This window comes from Oncorhynchus kisutch, linkage group LG1, assembly GCF_002021735.2.
Source record: "Oncorhynchus kisutch isolate 150728-3 linkage group LG1, Okis_V2, whole genome shotgun sequence".
In the NCBI taxonomy this organism is placed as follows: Eukaryota; Metazoa; Chordata; class Actinopteri; order Salmoniformes; family Salmonidae; genus Oncorhynchus; species Oncorhynchus kisutch.
Window position 1 is genome coordinate 30,112,952 of NC_034174.2, and position 5,555 is coordinate 30,118,506.

Below are 5,555 nucleotides of genomic sequence, written 5' to 3' on the forward strand. Positions count from 1 at the left end.
AGACAGAGAGAGATGGGGAGAGAGACGGAGAGAGAGATGGAGGCAGAGTTGGAGAGAGAGATGGAGGAGAGATGGAGAGAGACAGAGGGAGAGACGGAGAGAGATGGAGGGAGAGACGGAGAGAGAGATGGGGAGAGAGACGGAGGGAGAGACGGAGAGAGACGGAGGGAGAGATGGAGAGAGACAGAGGGAGAGACGGAGAGAGACAGAGGGAGAGACGGAGAGAGACAGAGGGAGAGATGGAGAGAGATGGAGGGAGAGATGGAGAGAGACAGGGGGAGAGACAGAGAGAGATGGAGGGAGAGACGGAGAGAGAGACGGAGGGAGAGAGAGACAGAGAGAGAGATGGAGAGAGAGACGGAGAGAGACGGAGGGAGAGATGGAGAGAGAGACGGAGGGAGAGAGAGACAGAGGGCGAGATGGAGATAGACGGAGGGAGAGATGGAGAGAGAGACTGAGAGAGATGGAGAAAGATGGAGGGAGAGACGGAGAGAGAGACGGAGGGAGAGAGAGACAGAGACAGAGAGAGAGATGGAGAGAGAGACGGAGAGAGACGGAGAGAGAGATGGAGAGAGACGGAGGGTGAGACAGAGGGAGAGATGGAGAGAGAGACAGAGAGAGATGGAGAAAGACGGAGGGAGAGACGGAGAGAGAGACGGAGGGAGAGAGAGACAGAGAGAGAGATGGAGAGAGAGACGGAGAGAGACGGAGCGAGAGATGGAGAGAGACAGAGGGAGAGACGGAGAGAGAGACAGAGGGAGAGAGAGACAGAGGGCGAGATGGAGAGAGAGACGGAGGGAGAGAGAGACAGAGGGAGAGATGGAGAGAGAGACAGAGAGAGACGGAGCGAGAGATGGAGAGAGACGGAGGGAGAGACGGAGAGAGACGGAGGGAGAGATGGAGAGAGACAGAGGGAGAGACGGAGAGAGACAGAGGGAGAGACGGAGAGAGACAGAGGGAGAGACGGAGAGAGATGGAGGGAGAGACGGAGCGAGACAGAGGGAGAGACGGAGAGAGACGGAGGGAGAGATGGAGAGAGACGGAGGGAGAGACGGAGAGAGAGACGGAGAGAGATGGGGAGAGAGACGGAGAGAGAGACAGAGGGAGAAATGAAGAGAGAGACGGAGAGAGACAGAGAGAGATGGGGAGAGAGACAGAGAGAGATGGGGAGAGAGACGGAGAGAGAGATGGAGGCAGAGTTGGAGAGAGAGATGGAGGGAGAGATGGAGAGAGACAGAGGGAGAGACGGAGAGAGACGGAGGGAGAGACGGAGAGAGAGATGGGGAGAGAGACGGAGGGAGAGACGGAGAGAGACGGAGGGAGAGATGGAGAGAGACAGAGGGAGAGACGGAGAGAGACAGAGGGAGAGACGGAGAGAGACAGAGGGAGAGATGGAGAGAAATGGAGGGAGAGATGGAGAGAGACAGGGGGAGAGACAGAGAGAGATGGAGGGAGAGACGGAGAGAGAGACGGAGGGAGAGAGAGATAGAGAGAGAGATGGAGAGAGAGACGGAGAGAGACGGAGGGAGAGATGGAGAGAGAGACGGAGGGAGAGAGAGACAGAGGGCGAGATGGAGATAGACGGAGGGAGAGATGGAGAGAGAGACTGAGAGAGATGGAGAAAGATGGAGGGAGAGACGGAGAGAGAGACGGAGGGAGAGAGAGACAGAGACAGAGAGAGAGATGGAGAGAGAGACGGAGAGAGACGGAGAGAGAGATGGAGAGAGACGGAGGGAGAGACAGAGGGAGAGATGGAGAGAGATGGAGAAAGACGGAGGGAGAGACGGAGAGAGAGACGGAGGGAGAGAGAGACAGAGAGAGAGATGGAGAGAGAGACGGAGAGAGACGGAGCGAGAGATGGAGAGAGACAGAGGGAGAGACGGAGAGAGAGACAGAGGGAGAGAGAGACAGAGGGCGAGATGGAGAGAGAGACGGAGGGAGAGAGAGACAGAGGGAGAGATGGAGAGAGAGACGGATAGAGAGACAGAGGGAGAAATGAAGAGAGAGACGGAGAGAGACAGAGAGAGATGGGGAGAGAGACAGAGAGAGATGGGGAGAGAGACAGAGAGAGAGATGGAGGCAGAGTTGGAGAGAGAGATGGAGGGAGAGATGGAGAGAGACAGAGGGAGAGACGGAGAGAGACGGAGGGAGAGACGGAGAGAGAGATGGGGAGAGAGACGGAGGGAGAGACGGAGAGAGACGGAGGGAGAGATGGAGAGAGACAGAGGGAGAGACGGAGAGAGACAGAGGGAGAGACGGAGAGAGACAGAGGGAGAGATGGAGAGAGACGGAGGGAGAGATGGAGAGAGACAGGGGGAGAGACAGAGAGAGATGGAGGGAGAGACGGAGAGAGAGACGGAGGGAGAGAGAGACAGAGAGAGAGATGGAGAGAGAGACGGAGAGAGACGGAGGGAGAGATGGAGAGAGAGACGGAGGGAGAGAGAGACAGAGGGCGAGATGGAGATAGACGGAGGGAGAGATGGAGAGAGAGACTGAGAGAGATGGAGAAAGATGGAGGGAGAGACGGAGAGAGAGACGGAGGGAGAGAGAGACAGAGACAGAGAGAGAGATGGAGAGAGAGACGGAGAGAGACGGAGAGAGAGATGGAGAGAGACGGAGGGAGAGACAGAGGGAGAGATGGAGAGAGAGACAGAGAGAGATGGAGAAAGACGGAGGGAGAGACGGAGAGAGAGACGGAGGGAGAGAGAGACAGAGAGAGAGATGGAGAGAGAGACGGAGAGAGACGGAGCGAGAGATGGAGAGAGACAGAGGGAGAGACGGAGAGAGAGACAGAGGGAGAGAGAGACAGAGGGCGAGATGGAGAGAGAGACGGAGGGAGAGAGAGACAGAGGGAGAGATGGAGAGAGAGACAGAGAGAGACGGAGCGAGAGATGGAGAGAGACGGAGGGAGAGACGGAGAGAGACGGAGGGAGAGATGGAGAGAGACAGAGGGAGAGACGGAGAGAGACAGAGGGAGAGACGGAGAGAGACAGAGGGAGAGACGGAGAGAGATGGAGGGAGAGACGGAGCGAGACAGAGGGAGAGACGGAGAGAGACGGAGGGAGAGATGGAGAGAGACGGAGGGAGAGACGGAGAGAGAGACGGAGAGAGATGGGGAGAGAGACGGAGAGAGAGACAGAGGGAGAAATGAAGAGAGAGACGGAGAGAGACAGAGAGAGATGGGGAGAGAGACAGAGAGAGATGGGGAGAGAGACGGAGAGAGAGATGGAGGCAGAGTTGGAGAGAGAGATGGAGGGAGAGATGGAGAGAGACAGAGGGAGAGACGGAGAGAGACGGAGGGAGAGACGGAGAGAGAGATGGGGAGAGAGACGGAGGGAGAGACGGAGAGAGACGGAGGGAGAGATGGAGAGAGACAGAGGGAGAGACGGAGAGAGACAGAGGGAGAGACGGAGAGAGACAGAGGGAGAGATGGAGAGAAACGGAGGGAGAGATGGAGAGAGACAGGGGAGAGACAGAGAGAGATGGAGGGAGAGACGGAGAGAGAGACGAGGGAGAGAGATGGAGAGAGAGACGGAGAGAGAGACGGAGAGAGACGGAGGGAGAGATGGAGAGAGAGACGGAGGGAGAGAGAGACAGAGGGCGAGATGGAGATAGACGGAGGGAGAGATGGAGAGAGAGACTGAGAGAGATGGAAGAAAGATGGAGGGAGAGACGGAGAGAGAGACGGAGGGAGAGAGAGACAGAGACAGAGAGAGAGATGGAGAGAGAGACGGAGAGAGACGGAGAGAGAGATGGAGAGAGACGGAGGGAGAGACAGAGGGAGAGATGGAGAGAGAGACAGAGAGAGATGGAGAAAGACGGAGGGAGAGACGGAGAGAGAGACGGAGGGAGAGAGAGACAGAGAGAGAGATGGAGAGAGAGACGGAGAGAGACGGAGCGAGAGATGGAGAGAGACAGAGGGAGAGACGGAGAGAGAGACAGAGGGAGAGAGAGACAGAGGGCGAGATGGAGAGAGAGACGGAGGGAGAGAGAGACAGAGGGAGAGATGGAGAGAGAGACAGAGAGAGACGGAGCGAGAGATGGAGAGAGACGGAGGGAGAGACGGAGAGAGAGATGGAGGGAGAGAGAGACGGAGAGAGATGGAGAGAGAGACGGAGGGAGAGAGAGACGGAGAGAGATGGAGGGAGAGAGAGACGGAGAGAGATGGAGAGAGTCTCAGAGGGCTTTGAGAGCTGTTTGATTCCTGCTAGATAATAGCTGGTTCGCTGTCAGCCACAGGATGAACACTTAAATCCTTAATCACTGCCTGTCCACTCACATGACACTTATTTTAGGATTCCTCTACCCCTTCTCTCTCGTCATCTCTCGCTCAACTAGCTCCACTAACATTAATCCCATAACAGAAAAGCAGTTCCTTAGATGGGTATAGATGAGAGGGGGAAGAGCAGAGGGAGGTAATGTCAGCAGGGGTGAATAGGTGGATGGGAGGGAGCGAAGGGGAGGGGTTGAGAGGAGAGATTCTAAAAAATATTATGTGTTGTGAGGTGTTGGTTTACTTGCTTAAGCCCTTCCTTTACTTTTGAAGAGAGAAAGGGGGGGGCAGAAGGATTTAAGAGAACGAGGAAGAGAGAGATGGCAAAGAAAGAGAGAAAGAGAAAATATAGAGAAATGGGAGGAGAGATAGAGTCATGAGGAGAACCTTTCTCGTCTGTAGTCTGTCAGCCTCTACTGTACCTGCGTGATGAAGGAGAATAAAATCAGGAACGAGTGAGAGAAAATTATATATATATATAGAGAGAGAGAGTACAAGCCTGGCCCTGGTCTGTGTGGCTGTCAAATGTCCTGTAGCTGTGACACGGTTGGTCTGCGGAGAGGAGAGTTTCTCCGTAACACACCAAGAACAGGGCCTTGATCAAGCAGCCAGACAGCCAGCTACTGTCACTCCTGACAGCCTAGAGACAGGCCTTCCCCTGGTAGACAAAGAGGCAGGTAGAGGGGGTGGAGGTGAAGGGTTGGATTAAAACTTTTGACTTCAGAGAAAGATTTTTAGGGAACTTTTAGACAAAAGTATTTTTCTGGGCCTGTTGGCATCAGAGTTTTAGTAGTATATTTAAATGATGTGTCGTGTATGTTGAACGAGTGTATCTAGACATTTGTTGTTTGTGTCTAAGAGTGTGCATGCTGAGTAAGTGATTTTCGGCTGTGTGGTGCTTGTGTGTAGTGGATGAGTGTGTATCGTCCCCCTTCTTGTTGTGTATGTGCTGAATGGTGTGTATTGTTGCGATGCTGTAAAAGGCTGCTAGCGCTCCATCGCCTCATTTCCACAACTCTTAACCACTGACCTTATGGTTCTGCCTGGCACCACCGGCAGCAAATAGAAAAGGAGCACAGAAAGGGGTCACAGACGCACCATGTATGGAATTCCAGAGAGCAGGGAAGGACAGAGGTCACTCTCAATCACACAGAGAATCAGGAGTCTTAACACTACAGAGAGAGAGAGAGCTTACAGCCTTAACACTACAGAGAGAGAGAGCTTACAGCCTTAACACACTACACAGAGAGAGAGAGCCTACGCCTTAACTCTAGCCTTAACT